The sequence below is a fragment of the Ochotona princeps genome, chromosome 21 (assembly GCF_030435755.1).
Source record: "Ochotona princeps isolate mOchPri1 chromosome 21, mOchPri1.hap1, whole genome shotgun sequence".
NCBI classification, from domain to species: domain Eukaryota; kingdom Metazoa; phylum Chordata; class Mammalia; order Lagomorpha; family Ochotonidae; genus Ochotona; species Ochotona princeps.
Window position 1 is genome coordinate 484,830 of NC_080852.1, and position 16,231 is coordinate 501,060.

Here is a 16,231-nt window from a genome sequence, read left to right on the forward strand (position 1 = left end):
GATTAGAACCAGCGCTGGACGGGTGTCTATTAACTTGTTCAAAATATTATGAGGAGTTGTAAAGGCAGAGAAGAGAGTGTTTGCAAAAGGGGGAGAGTAGGCTGCAGTCTCTTTAAAAACTGAGGGAACAAGAAGCAGAGAGAAAGAAAGGCAGAAAGAAGTTTGAGTTCGGGGCTTAAGCCTTTCCCCCCCCAAAAAAAATTCACAACAATAACAATAATAATCACAGCTGGCAGCTGCGGCATCGGCCAGAGGTGGAGGGAAACTCTGCTTTTTTGATTCCGATTACAGTTTGCTTCTCTCTCTCTCTCTCTCTCTCTCTCTCTCTCTCTCTCTCTCTCTCCGCCATCTCTGTCCCCTTTCTTCCTCCCCTCCCCAAATTGCTCTCCTCCACCTGGTCTCCTCAAACCCTGCTATCTCCAATCACCCCCGCCCGCCTCCCCTACACCTCCTCCTCCTCCTTCTGTCGCCCCCCGGTTCCCCGCCGCGCCCAGAGTCTCCGGCTTCCAGGGGGCCGGGCCCACGCGTACAGCGCCCGCATGGACAACAGATGGAGATGGAGCTCAAGCCGCTGGGCACACAGCCGAATTCTGGGGGAGGCTGAGGCAATGGCAACACCACGGCGGAGGCGGGCGGCGGCAACCAAAAGGCCCATGAAGGCCTTCATGGTGTTTTCCCATGGGCAGTGTCCAAGATGACCCAGGAGAACCCCAAGATGCACAACTTTGACATCAGCAACCGCCTGAGCCCCGAGGGGAAACTTAGTGGGAGATAAGCAAAGCGGCCATTCACCACAGAGGCCAAGCGGCTGCGGGCGCTACACAAGAAGAAACAGAGATTATAAATATCGACCTTGGGCGAAAACCAGGAAGCTCTTGAAGAAGGATAAGTACATGCAGCCTGGCGGGCTGCTGGCTCCCAGAGGCAACAGAATGGCCAGCGGGGTTGGGGTGGGCGCCGGGCTGGGGGCAGCTATGAACCAGCGCATGGACAGCTACACCCACGTGAATGGCTGGAGCAATGGCAGCTACAGCATGATGCAGGACCAGCTGGGCTGCCCGCAGCACCTGGGCCTCAACACGCATGGCGCGGCTCAGATGCAGCCCTTGCACCTCTATGATGTCAGGGCGCTGTCTACAACTCCATGACCAGTTCGCAGACCTACATGAACAGATCTCCCACCTACAGCATGTCCTACTCACAGCAGAGCACCCCTGGCATGGCACTAGGCTTCTTGGGCTAGGTGGTCAAGTCCAAGGCCAGCTCCAGCCCCTCCGTGGTTACCTCTTCCACTCCAGGGCGCCTGCCAGGCCGGGAACCTCCAGAACACGATCAGCGTGTACCTCACCAGCGCCAAGCCAACTGCACATGTCGCAGCACTACCAGAGCAGCCCGGTGCCCAGCACGGCCATTAACAGCACACTGCCCCTCTCGCACATGTGAGGGGGGTCCACCAGACAGCGGACTGGAGAAGGATGGGGGGCGGGGTTAGAGGGGAGGTTGGAGGTGATAGTGAGGTTGGGAGTATGGGTGAAGACATTTTCAGAGGAAAAGGAAACAAACAAACAAAAACCCGGGAAATGGGAGGCGTGCAAAAGTAGAGTGAGAAGGAAGCATGACGAAAAAAACAAGCGCATGCAGCACTAATCCTGGTATGTGACAAAGAACATTTCCTTACTCACAGCAAATGACGGCTTCAGAGGAGACCACCAATCCCTTCTACGCTCAATGCAAAACAATTTTTTCTGAAGAAAGCATATTTACTAGGTTGTTTCCATCTACTCAATGAAAAATTATTCAGCTGTCAAGAATGATATTATTCTATTTTAAACCAGGTGGTCCCAACTAGAAACCATTTTGCTCAGTGAAATGAGTCAATCACAAAAGAATAAATACCATATACTCTCTCTCATATAAGGAAGCCAACATGGAAAGGGTAACTCCAATAGTCCAATCTATACTGTTTTTTGAGTGTCTGTTTGTTCTTCTGGCTGTATCTCATATGTTTTGATGTTTCTATATTGGTTTGCTTGCTTCCAAATAATTCCTTTTCTCTAATAGAATTCATCAAGTGTCCATGAAGTATACAATGGCATCATAGTTCCTAAGAGAATTCTGTGTTTCCTTTTAGTTAAGCATGTGTTGCTTACTCAGAGGCACATTATTTTATCAAGGTGCTACAATTTGTTGTTGATGTTGTTATTGTTGCTATGATTGATGTGGCTGTTATGAAATAATGTCAATTCGAAAAATAGTAAAAAAAAAAAAGTAATTTTCTTTGATGGTTTAATCATATTATGTCCCATTAATAGGAATATTTTCTTTTTTAAAAAATGATGAGTTCAAATTGTATGAAAGGGCCTTTCTTTGATGATGATGGTCATGGTTTTTATTTGCAAATTGTTATGATAATATTTTTGTTGTTTAGATAGGTATTAGAAAATGAATTAACCTTCCATTTAAGGGATATAAAATATATTGTCTTGATGTATTATCATTTTAAGTTTTGCCAGGCAAGACTTAACAACATTTTCTCAAGAATCTATCTTTGTTTATGTGTTAAGCTGCTTTATAATTTTACTTTGTATGTTGCTCCGATCATTTTTGGTATTTGAGGTATAATAATAATATATGTTAAATAAAAAAAAAGAAGCTAATGGGAACCAACATGACGTCTTGGATGCAAGGACCCAGCCTGTGTGTGTCTAGGTGTGACTGATGTCCCTGAGTGGGGTGTGGAGGATGGAGTGCCCTGCCTTGAGTGCTCACCCAGCCAGGCTTCCTAAGGGACCCTGGACAACAGAGAATACTGGATAATGCAACACTGGGCTCAGCACTGAGTGACCCCCGTCACAAGCTTTGATTGGGTACAAGCACTGGTTTCTGCACTGGGAGTAAGTAAACTCGGTGCCAGAGCAGCAATGATTCAGCTGTTTGTCTTGGCCTGTGAAAACATCACACCAAGGACCCAGTGCAGAAGCCCAGGGGCTAAAAGTCCTTGCCTTGCAAGCACCAGGATCCCATATGGGCATGGTTTTGTGTCTCCACAGCCCCACTTGCCATCCAGCTCCCTGGTCTTGGACTGGGAAAGCAGTCAAGGCCAGTCCAAAGCCTTGGGACCCTGCACCTGTGTGGGAGACATGAGAGGTGCTCGTGCCTCCTGGCTTCAGATGGGGTCAGCTGCAGTGGTTGCGGCTGCTTTGGGAGTCAATGATCAGACAGAAGATCTGCCAGTCTCTCTTCCTCTCTGTACATCTGCCGTTCAAGAAAAATAAGTAAATCTTAAAAAAGAGAAAAATTCTCACTTTCCTATAGCCCTTGAACCTTTTTACCCTAATTAACTATGTAAAGATTGTCAAAACTATAATAATATTAATAGAAACATTCCCCAGTATATTAAAAAAAGAGAGAAAAATTTAATGTGGTGGGCACAAAAGATCACCACAGAGCCCTTGGCACTTGCTCTCTGTTTAGTCCACATTTTCTTTCTGTGTTCAATAGAACGGCCTTGTCTCTGCTGCCTCGGGGGAAGCGCATCTCCCCAGGTCCGCTGTGCAGGCTGTCCTCCAGGTGACCAACGTGTGAGCCTGTTGTTCTGGAAGGTCTTCAGGTGAGCCTGCTCTCCTTCAGTGCGTTGATGGTCACGTAATGGGGTGAAAGACGCTGGGAGTGTTTCCTGGTGTCACCTCAAAGATTGGAATGTACTGGGTGGTATCCAAACTTCACCCCAGGGCTGAAGAGGGAACTGAACCTAGATGACAGGTGGAGGAGGGTGGAAACTTGAACTTCAGTCTAAATCATGGGATTATCAAAATGACTCCATGCAAGCCCTTCCCAGGTGATCTGATTATGTTAATAGGCTCCAGGGAACACATTCCAATCCAATGAGTTCACTGTTGACAGGCCCTGGGGGTTTCTCAAATGAACTCACAGGGCAATATCTCTTTCTACACAAACTACCTCAAGAGAAAAATACCGGGGATGGGGGTGAAGCTATTCGCAGCACAGGGATGAAAGGCATAAACAGATGCAGGGAGAGGGACACCCCCAGGTCTGCTTTGGATGGTGCCTAAGAGTGACCAATCAGAAGAGCAACTGCATGTGGGATGAGTCTAGGCGGCAGTTAGGCTGTCAGTTGACAGGAAGCACCGCCTCTTCCGCTAAGCCCTGCCCACCTCAGATACTTAAGGCCCTTGCCAAGGCAATGAGCTGGGATTCTCTCTGAGGAAAGTGAACTGCAGAGCCGGTTTCTGCGCTGCACAGCTTCCCAGAGCATCCTGCGAGCATCCTGCAACTTTGAATCGTGACACGGATCGACAGAGCACTTGGGTGAGTGGGCCTGTCTTTTGTGTTCTGGATATTCCCGCGTTTTTGAGAGAGGCTCTCCAGTAAGCCTCAACCAAATAACAACACACACAAAACCACACCCAAACACACAACCAACACACACACACAACCAAAACAAACACACAGTCAACAAACACACACACACACATACACACACATACACACACACATACACAGCCTGTCTGTATCCCACCACAGCCCAAAACCGGTAGCCACAGGCTCAAAAATCTTTTCACGCCCCTTACTTGTAGATTTGAACACAGGCCAGGGAATTGCAGCTTACTTCCTGTAATGTCTTTCTCAATGAAAACTAGGAATCACTCTAGTTTTTCTGAAGGCTCATCCAGGCCTGACTCCCCAGATATTACAACAGAATCACCAACAGGATATTTCGAATATCCCAGTGACGCCAACACTGTGCGAACACCCTCCACAGGGAGCACAAACCGTGACGCCAGTTCCCTAATGGCTTCACGCCACAGGTAATTGGCACCAACACAACCATTCTCATCGATGTATCATACTTTATCTTTTGGAATCTCCTCCCCTAGGACAACCAATAGTGCATTATCATTCCGAGGTTACAATGTGGCACCTAGCTACTCCCAAACTATGACCACACCCCTTCAGCCTGAGTCAGACAACCCACGCCATAGGATTCCTGCCAACTCAGGGAACTTAAGATCTCCCAGCCCCATGTGCCTCACTCTCTCTTCCATCTCATCCTGCTCCTTGAGTAGCAGTTGTATCATTGTGGGGGAATCAGCCCCCCTGAATGAGGGAGCTCCTAGTGTGGCAGGAAATTCACCCTGTTCCTCCCCCATGAACCCTCTCCCACCACTGTCTCCTCAGTCTCCCAGCTACTCGCCTACTGTCCCGAGATGTCCCCGTCAGGACACCAAGCAGAGGCAGTTCTGCCTTGAGGAGAGGCCAGGCTCAGTGGGAGCAGTAGACTTGGCCCTCATGTCTTCCATGGAGGAGACTGGGATTCCATCTGAATGTTTTTCTGAGGGCACACTAGAGACTGACTCCACAGACTTCACACCACCTGAATGCCCTCAGTATTCCCCCTTGGTTCCCAGCAACACCTTCCCTGTGCGAGTATCCTCCACAGAGAGCCACACATGTGTCACCATTTCCCCAATGGCTTCACACCACCCATCATTGTCATCAACACCACCATACCCATTGATACATCATTCTTCCGCTTCTGGCACCTCCTTCCCTAGGACACCCAATTCTGCAGTGTCATTCCCAGGGCCATACTCTGAGTCCTCAGGGGTCTCCACTATGTACCACATGTTCACCCTTCCCTCAACGTGCAGCCCAACCTCTACCCAAGGGGAATTTCCCAGCTCCCAAGAGCAGTTGTGCAATGACTTGGATAATCTGAACAACATCACACATGACTCACTTGGGGATGCCCAGACCAACCGAGGGCTCCCCATCCAGTCTTCCGTCCCCTCAACCCAACCCCACAGATTCTCTCCCGTGGCACCTAGCTACTCCCCAACTGTGACCACACCCCTTCAGCCTGAGTCAGACAACCCATGCCATAGGATTCCTGCCAACTCAGGGAACTTAAGATCTCCCAGTCCCATGTGCCTCACTCTCTCTTCCATCTCGTCCTGCTCCTTGAGTAGCAGTTGTATCATTGTGGGGGAATCAGCCCCCCTGAATGAGGGAGCTCCTAGTGTGGCAGGAAATTCACCCTGTTCCTCCCCCATGAACCCTCTCCCACCACTGTCTCCTCAGTCTCCCAGCTACTCGCCTACCGTCCAGAGATTTCTCCATCAGGACACCAAGCAGAGGCAGTTCTGCCTTGAGGAGAGGCCAGGCTCAGTGGGAGCAGTAGACTTGGCCCTCATGTCTTCCATGGAGGAGACTGGGGTTCCATCTGAATGTTCTTCTGAAGGCTCACCAGAGACTGACTTCACGGTCTTCAACCCACCTGAATCCCCTCACAATCCTTCCTTGCATTCCAGCAACCCCTTCACCATTCCAGATTCCCCCCTAGGGATTCCCACATCTGCCGCCATTTCCCTAATGGCTTCACACCACCCGTCATTGTCACTAACACGACCAAGCACATCTATACAAAATTTTCCCCCTTCTGACACCTCCTCCCCTAGGACAACCAATTCTGCAGTGTCATCCGGTAGCCATAACGTGGCACCTAGCTACTCTCCAACTATGCCCACACCCCTTCAGCCTGAGTCAGACAACCCATGCCATAGGATTCCTGCCAACTCAGGAAACTTAATATCTCCGAGCCCTATGTGCCTCACTCTCTCTTCCATCTCGTCCTGTTCCTTGAGTAGCAGTTGTATCATTGTGGGGGAATCAGCCCCCCTGAATGAGGGAGCTCCTAGTGTGGCAGGAAATTCACCCTGTTCCTCCCCCATGAACCCTCTCCCACCACTGTCTCCTCAGTCTCCCAGCTACTCGCCTACTGTCCCGAGATGTCCCCGTCAGGACACCAAGCAGAGGCAGTTCTGCCTTGAAGAGAGGCCAGGCTCAGTGGGAGCAGTAGACTTGGCCCTCATGTCTTCCATGGAGGAGACTGGGGTTCCACCTGAATGTTCTTCTGAAGGCACACTAGAGCCTCACTCCCTGGTGTTTACTTCTGCCTCCTCTGACTATGCCCCCTCATGTTCCAGTGCCCCATCTTCATTTGAACCCCGTTGTTCCTCTCCTTTTGCTCCTGGTCCATCACTGCCATCCCTCCTTCTATCTCCCATTTCACACTGCTCTACCCCAAGTGACTGTATGTTTGAGGAGAAGTTTGCTCTCCTGTCTCAGGGACCTGCTCTTTTCTCAGGCTTTTCAGATGGTTCTTCCACTATCCCCACTATCCCAGCATTCCCAAACCTTAATCCCCTTGCTGTTTCAACTAGCTATGCCCCAACAGTCCATGGATTTCCACCTGAGTCAGACCACCAGTTTCACGGATCTGCTTTTGAGTCAGGGCCTTCAAGAACTCCCTGTCCTGTGTCCCTCAGTGTCTCTTCTATCTCGTCCTCTTCATTGCCCACCAACATGACAGATGAGGGGGAGTCAGCCCTCCAGACTCAGGGAATTTCTGGTGTTTCCAGAACTTCACAATGTTCCTCTCCCCCGACTGTCATCACATCACACCCATCTCTCCGTCTTTCCTCCAACTCCTCTTGCACTTGCCCCACTGGCCCCACAATTCTGGGTGAATCAGCCCTGCTGAACTCAAGAAGACTCAGTTCTGCAGGAATTTTAGGCCCCTCCTCCCCATTGTCTGCCCTCACATCTCCAGCTCTCAGAGAATCTTCCATGTCCCTTAGCAACTCCCCAAGTGACCCCATGTGGACCATGGCTTCCAACCTCCAGGCACAGGCTACACTCGCCTCTCCTCATTTCCCAAGGGAGAATGCCCACCTGACAGGGCCGATACCTGCACCCCTGCAGGCCACTCTCACTTGCTTTGCCACATCCACTCCTTCTTACCCCAGAGTCCCTGGAGACTCTGCCATGCCCCACCTCTATGCTCAGATTCATCCATCTCATGGATTGCTTCTTGAGAGAGCCACACACACCCACAACCCCAGTCCCAGTGTTCCCTGCAACAGAGACCATTTCAGTGGTCGCCCTCACACTCACAACTGCCCTGCCACTTGTTACTGTCATGGGGTGGCTCGCAGAAGAGGTGCTGGTAGCAGGCACCCTCATCACCTTGGCCGCTATGCTCCTTGAGCACCCAGGGTCATCTCCCTAGCTAATGGCTGCCAGTGCCCATGCAGCCAGCAAGCCCCAGCTGCCTTCATGCCTGCAGGCTACCCTGCCAGTGTCATGGCTGGCTTTATCCTCTTTGGCTGGCACTGACACTGAAGGAGGAGCTCCAGCAGAAGATCTCTGCTTGAGAAAGGTGATCCTGTCCCCACTTATCATGCTTCTTTCATTTACATGATGTATGTTTCCTTTCTGGCTTCAGCAGAAATGACAGGGCTCACAACATTCCAATCCTGTTCTTGCTGTCATTGGGCAAGACTCTATTGGGTCCTGTGGTGTGATCATGTTAAGTTCTGTTTTGAATTACACCTGTGCCAGGTGACTAGTACTCTTGGGGTTCTCGTGGATGATTTGTGTAAATTGATGAGGAAGTCTGTGCATTGATTTTCTCTGTGCAGACTGATACCGTCTTGCAGTTTTTGTCTTTTATGGATGGATATGTTAGATTCATTGGGTTTGTGATGCTAAATCCACTTTGAAATTGGAGGTCATATCCTAGACGGTCTTGTTTTACCTCTGCATGACGTACAGAGGAGCGCTACACACTGATTCCGATTTGAAAGTCCTGATTGCCAGCAGTGCAGAGGAGCTCATGCTGAAAGACCTCTCAACCCCAAACTACAGAAACATTTGGTGTATATGTTGGCATGATTACAGAGAAAGATACCCATCCCTCTCTAAGTCTGGCAATCTAAGTATCCATCTTGAAATTCCTTCAGAGTTGAATGAGTTTTTCATGTCAGAATCAAGGAGAAATGATGGAATAAGACATGACTTGCAAATTTGTTTTCTGAGTAATTAACTGAGAACGTAAGAATTTAACTTTTGTGTATGAACAACCTAGGAAAACATTGACCAAAGTATCCAATGTTTTCTACAGATTTTAAGACTTGAGTACATGTATGGGAAACATGTATCTCTTAGATTTATGCATTTGAATGATATATGCACTAAGTAAAAAATGATAGATCAACATGGTATATTTTCAGTTACAAATTTTATCAAACATATGTAGAAGCTAAATTGGATTTGATATTGAATGTGTAACACAAAAGTATGTTGTTTCCCCGGTAAACTAGATCACGAATGTGTAAATGACCTAAAAACATTTTGATTTCTTTCTACCATATGTCCAAAACAGCCTATATGTCACATGAATTACAAACATATTGAGCTATGTAGCAGTTTTAATTTTTTTTAATCTATTTTATTGTATTGTTATGGACAATCTTTACAGTTAATTACAGTTAAAGAAAAAAAAAAGGTTCAGGGGGATAGGGAAGTGGGTAGCAGTTTTAATCTTTGAGTGTTCTTTTTTCAGCCAATTAGAATGTGTTCCTTCAATAAATTTTACCTTGTAGCAACACAGTAAGCACACATACAATACACATGATATGACAGAACAAGTAGCTTTTGTAGTATATATATTTTTAAGTCTTTCGTTCTTTAGCTGATGTTTGAAAATGACCACCAGTTGACACTGCTTTTATTAATGTGAATTAGCCCTATTTAAATGGTTGTGTGCTTTGAAGAAGAGTACAGAACTGCAATTCACAAACACTTTAAGCAGCCATGACTGAAGCATAAACTCATGAACCAACAACAGGAGGGAAGCGTTGACTCCATAGAGCGTTTTGAATGCAGCTGTAGGCTTTGAAAGCCACTTGCAGTATTTTGACCTCAGCGCCTTTGTTTTTTTATTAAGACAGCAACTAAAGCTGATAGCAATGCATGATCGTCAGACTTTTTGACAATTGGACATTTGTATCAGAATGTTTCATATCAGTATAAGTTAAAATGTGCCCCCACCTGGCATCTGGGCAGTACCTTTGGTATAATCCCAACTGCCTGTTCGTGAATTTTCTTGACAGGCTGGGAAATACAGCCTTGGGTTGTATTTGGCCTTGTCTTACAACTTTTGTTGAAGTTGGATTGCAAACTTTGTGATTTTTTTTCTGACTAGCTTGTATAATATTTTTAGTTGTCTTAAACTGAATAGAATTATTTTGAAAATATTCAGTTATTTGAAAGAGAGAGATTTCTCTCATAGACTGGTTCACTCTTCAGATGCTTGCTACAGTGAGAGTTGCTCCTAGCTGGGAGCAGGGATGGTAGGGACCCATAGATTGGAGCGGGACTGGCTGCCTCCCAGAGGGCACATTAGCAGGAAGCTGGAATTAGGCCTGCACCAGGAGCACAGCCCAGTTCCTCTGATTTGGATGCACATATCAAATGGCACCATAACTTCTGTGCCAAATGCCTACCATTGCTCCTACCCTCACATTAGCCAAATGCATACATGTTTGTCATGCTATTGGTAGTGACTTTTCTATGTAATGAATGTGCTTGCCTTTTGCCAGTTTGGGCATTATATTTCTTTAAAGGTGATCTGTCAGCTTTTGAATTTGTTTTGTAAATGCAGTCTTTATTTGCACTTGTGGAAAATATTTACATTTATCATGCTTTTTTCTGAGTTGTTCTCTACTATGTGTTTAAACCGTCATGTCCATTTAACACATTTGATCAATTGTTTTGGTGATTTCATTTTTTTATAAAACATAATGTTTGCAAAAATTGTCCTACATTTCTGTACTATCATTTGAAATATCATATTTATTTAAATCTTTATTCATAGCAAATTAGCAGGTTTTGGCTATCCAACAAGTAAGGGCCTAGATAAAGCATAAACGATTGCCTTTTTTTCATTATTATTTTTTGATGATATTGACAGAGTTGATCAGGGTGGAAAGTCTCAACTGTTAGGGGAAAGTGGGTGATACCATTGTTTCCAGAGTTTCTTTTTCTTCTTGCTGCATCTGGCAGTAGAGAGCAGACCATGGGATAAGCCACACCCAGCCTCCCAAATGCCTTAGAACTCAGGAATGGGTAGCAGCCACCGCTTGTCACCCAAGGGTCCCTGATGTGGTGTGATGTTCTAGGCAAACATCCCTTCATACCTTGTCTCAGAAATGCTCTAGGTAAAACCAACTCATCCATGTCACATGCAAAAGAACTTTTTGAACTCAAGTCTCACATCAATCGTGAAGCAAAGCATATTTCTTTTCTTAAAATATATTTTTCTTTGATTTTTAAATTATATGGTACAGTTTCATATAGACTGTGATTATCCTCTGCCAAACTCCCACCTCCTGACAGATTTCTCCCATTTTACTACAATGATGTAGCACTTCAGAAGGAACCATAATTCTATCAGTCTCTTATTTAAGTGCACCCCGACATTGTTGGTACAGGCAATGTCAGACAGTCCGGCATCTCATTGTCTACACATGCCCAACAGTTTCACTGGGAATCCATGTCTCGTTTGGAAGCAGGAATGCATGGTTATTCAGTGGCACGTTTTTTCATGGCGCTGTTATTTGTTGTTGTTGTTATTTGTTGTGGCTGGTGTTCTAGCTCATACCAATTGTTGACTTGTTTCATGACTTCTCAATTATGGAAATATATAGTGATGGAGTACTGCGCTCTACCATATCCAGATGTGGGGGTATAATGCAAAATAAATTTCAACCCATGATTTCCGGTTGGTTGTGGCTGTGCTGCTTAGGCTCCTCCCATGGTGTTTTTGGTAGATAGGTTGGGTGTTTCTCAGTTCAGATCCTTTCACGTGTAGGCTCGTCAACTGTCAGGGTAAGGTCATAGTTCTTCTGCAGCTCAGTATTTGCTAAGTGAGTGCTTTATAATAGTGTTCAAACAGTTTTCAGAAGGTATCACCTTTTTTTAAACTTTCTAAAAAATGATGAAAATCTCAGTTTGGAGACATTTTATTAAGAAATTGATTAAAAGTTCTGAAAATGATCCCTTCCTTTAAATACATTAATATACCACCAAGCAGCCTCTTACAAACTCCAGAGATCCGTGTGTGTGTTCCCTAATATTTAGATCTCATCAGAGCTTGCTAAACATGATCTCAACAATCTGAAATAGTCATCAAGGACTTTTATTTTAGAAAGAGGCAGCTCTGGACTGAAATACAATTAAAAAAAATACTGAATTAGATATCTGTGGAAGCACTATGTTTGCTTCAGTAAACATAAAAGAAATAACAGCTCTTGGTCAAGTTAGTTTTCAATTTTAGAAAACTAACACTTTAACAATATACATTACACACTACCATGCTGCTGAGTGTGATAATATTCATACTATCACCCATGGGCCCAGCTCCTCCTCCCACTTCCCCACCAGCACCAGAGTCTGGAACCAGGGGACTGGCCTGCCGCTCCCCCACTCCTGTTCCTGCCTTTTCCCTGTCCTGCTCTGCTGTTTTAACCTTTTTTTTCTCCCGGGGAGGGATGTTAGGGGGGTAAACTAATGAACATCTCTAAAGGAGGGGAAAAAAAAAGAGCAAAATGCCTGAGGGGGAAAAAAAACCTAACTTGTAACAAGTTCACAGCAATAAACCTTTTTTTAAATGATTTTTTTTTTTACTTTTATTGGAAGGTCAGATACACAGAGAGGAGGAGAGACAGGAAGATATTCCATCTGATGATTCACTCCCCAAGTGACTGCAGTGGCAACAGCTGGTGCTGTACCGATCTGAAGCTAGGAGCCGGGAACCTCTTCCAGCTCTCCCACGCTGGTACAGTGTCCCAAGTCTTTGGGCCATTCTCCACTACCTTCTCAGGCCACAAGCAGGGAGCTTGATGGGAAATGAAGCTGCTGGAATTAGAACTGGCGCCTATATGGGATTCTGGCACATTCAGTGCAAGGACCTTAACTGCTAGGCCACTCTGCCTGGCCCAGCAATAAGCTTTTTCTCTCAAGATTTTGAATTGACTTGGGTTAACATAACTCTTCAGTTACTAATTTCAAGCAAGGATTACATTGCTGAGCTTGGTTCCAAAATATGTGTGTGTGTGTGTGTGTGTGTGTGTGTGTGTGTGTGTATGTGTGTGTGTGTGTGTGTGTGTGTGGCGCCAAACATAGTGTGTCTCAACATTTGTCTTTTGAAAAAGTTTGAAATTGTCATCATGTGTTATTATCTGTGTTTATTGATCAAAACATGTTTTTGATCTTGTTAATTAACTTTTAGAGTTCTTGTTAGAGCGTTCTTTTATTGTTTCAAATGTACAGCTGACTTCACACCTTTGGTAAATGTTTTTAGAGTTTTTATTTGACAGTTTTCACTTGACAATGTTATGTAATTAATCTGGTGTTTCCAACCCCTTTCTTCACCCCTGCTCTTGTCTCTCTCTCTGACACTGAGGACTCAGAGTGCACAGTTTGATCTCCAGACCTTAACTGTGTGGCTAACTTATTACCCTAATCATCTCCTCATAGACATCACCTTAAAACTGTCAGCATGTGTCCATGACTACAAATTTCTAGCTCAGTGCATTAAAGAATTTAGGGATAGAATTGAACATCCCCTGGGCTGACACCCCAAGGCTGCCTCTGTGGCCCACTTCAACCAGGGCCCAGGGGAAGAGCAGTGAGCTAGACAACAGGAGGCCTGTTCATGTGGCTTTATCCAGTAACCTGTTCTCAGGGAGACAAAGCAAGGCCAGTCCACCCTCAACTTGCACCTGCTTGCAACTTGGGAGGCCAGAAGACTGGGCAACCAGCTATCAATCATAGAAGTGGCTTTCAAAGCATCTTGTCAGCTCTGCCAAGAGCCAAGCCACTAATAATGGGACTTTCCTGGGGGTCAAAAAAGCCCTGGGTCAGGACCATGGTTGGCCACCAGCTAGAAAGCCCTTCACTCTGCCCAGCCCCTGAAGTGTTCATTGCCATGGAGAAACAGCCTACAGCCAACAGCATCACAGGTAAAGCTGTATATTCCATCCAGAGTCACCATCTGTTCTGTATCAGCCTCCCTTTCAAAGCCAGCTCTCCTATCTGTCCAGCCAGGCAATGGGAGTCAACGGGAGGTCTCCCCATGGAGTTTCACACTTCCTTTATGTCATCTCTTCCAGCACCCCACATGAAGAGATAGATGGTCCTGAGCCTCTCACATGCCTAACCAACTTCAGAATTTTCCTTTGTGCATCTAGACTTAAAACTCAAGTGCACATGTATGTGAGAAATCAGAATCAGTGTTTGCTAGCTGTCACTGTAGCCTTGAATGTCACTGTCAACTGGAGCCCTGGCCTTACCATAGGCCCTTACTTTGCTCCTGCTAAGCTCAGAAAGACCAAAGCAATCACCCTAGCTCTTGCTGGCAGCCAGAGTCCCCAGGAGCAGGGGGAGAAAAAGAGCATAAGACCAACAGCAGGCTAGTTTATCTCCACTAGAATACTGACAGAAACACTTCTCTTTCCCACAACCATATATATTATTTTGTTGCTTCTTTTTATATCTTGTTTCTTTCTTAAAGCCTTACTAGACAGTCTTTACCAGTCATTCACACATGTTGCAGCCCAAGTCTCACCACTAAGATCATACAACAAAAGGCTGGGATGTTGGGACTGAGTACAAGTGACCCTAGTTTCCTGCCCGCTCAGAAGGTCAACACTTGCCACAATGATCCATCTGCCAGCACAGAGGCACCCCAAGAAGCTCCTCAAGACCCACCCTCAGAAACTGCATATCCCAGTGAGCTTCAGGAGGAACTCCAGCCATCCTTTCAAAGGGACTTTTGATGAGTAACCCCTCCCTTCACTCTTGTGTCACCACTCAATGTCTAGCCAAACCATTAACCAGTTTCTTTTGCAGGGCTAGTAACCTGCCATTCTTCCCCCACCAAACTGAAACCACCACCAAGAGAACACCGTGCCCAAACTCGGCTTGAAGAATCAAACGGGAGAAATGTCCTCGACTCCTACTGGCCTCCACAGTCACCTGACCTCACTCTTTGTGGACTGTGGATGGCAGCTCAATGAGGGGCCCTGACAGTTGCTGCTACTTTTCATTAAAAACCCGGACATCACTCTGACCCAATCACCACCACTCAATCTGGCCTCCTTTCTCCCAATCCCTAAGAAGCCACTGACTACACACTCCTGTCCTCAAATTACTGATTTTTATTTGTCTCCTAGGGACAGCCTACAGGATAAACTTCTCCCATCACCTGATCTCACACTCTTCGTGGATGGCAGTTCAGTGTGCAGGCCTGATGAACATCACTGCGTGCCCTATGCGACAGTGACCTTGGACTCCATGCTTGAGGCACAGTGCCTCCCCCAAGGAACACCTCCCCAAAGGGCTGAACTGTATGCACTGATTCAGGCATGAACATTAGCTCAGAAAAAACGAGTCAATATCTACACTAACTCCAAGCATGCTTTTCTCGTTGCTCACTCACACTCAGACATCTGGCAGGAGAGAGGATTCCTCCCCACCAAGGATAATGCTATTGTTAATGCCTCTTTGATGAACAGATTTCACCAAGTTCTCTGTTTCCAAACACAAGAGATAATTCTTCACTGCTGGGGACACCAGTCTTCAATGTACCCAGTGACACAAGGCAACAAGAAGGCTGACCAAACTGCAAGGTGTCTGGCAAACCCAAGAGCAAGTGCCCCCATAATCTTCCTTTCTACTTCCCTTAAGCCTACCTACTCTCAACAGGAACGACAGGACCTGCTCACTTCCAGTGCCCAGGAACATCAGAGGCTGGATCTTCACGGGCAACAAGATAGCACTGTCTTCTCATGCTGCCCTGCCCCTCCTCGCTGATATCCACAATTCTCTGCATGTGGGGCCTGACTCCTTATTCCGGTTTCTTACTCCATTATTCTCATGCCCTAATATGTGCGGACTTCTCAAACAGATCCATGCTTCATGCCCAACTTGCTCCATATTCTCCTCACAGGGAGCACTTAAACCAAGGGTACCCACTCAAAAACTTACAGGTGATCAACCTGGGGAGGACTGGCAAATATATTTCACCCATATACTGACACAGAAGAAATTCATTACCCTACTTAAAAACATGACTCCTTTTCAGGTTGGGTAGCAGCATTTCTAATGGCCAAGGAGACATCAGCAATGGTGGCAGAAACCCTACTTAACAACATCATTCCCAGGTTAGGTTTGCCTCTGTCCATCCAGTCTGCCTATGGGCCTGCTTTCATCTCACAGGTCACCCAACAGGTGTCAGAGGCCTTACCCATCAGCTGGAGCTCAGATCCTCATGGGTGGATGGATTCCCCTGGGCTCTAATATC

The 16,231-nt window shown here is 46.3% G+C and overlaps 1 pseudogene; it reads left to right on the plus strand.

Moving 5' to 3' along the window:
- The first annotated feature begins 650 nt into the window (after window positions 1–650).
- Window positions 651–1,443, plus strand: LOC131482860 (transcription factor SOX-2-like; annotated as a pseudogene).
- The last annotated feature ends 14,788 nt before the right edge of the window (window positions 1,444–16,231 follow it).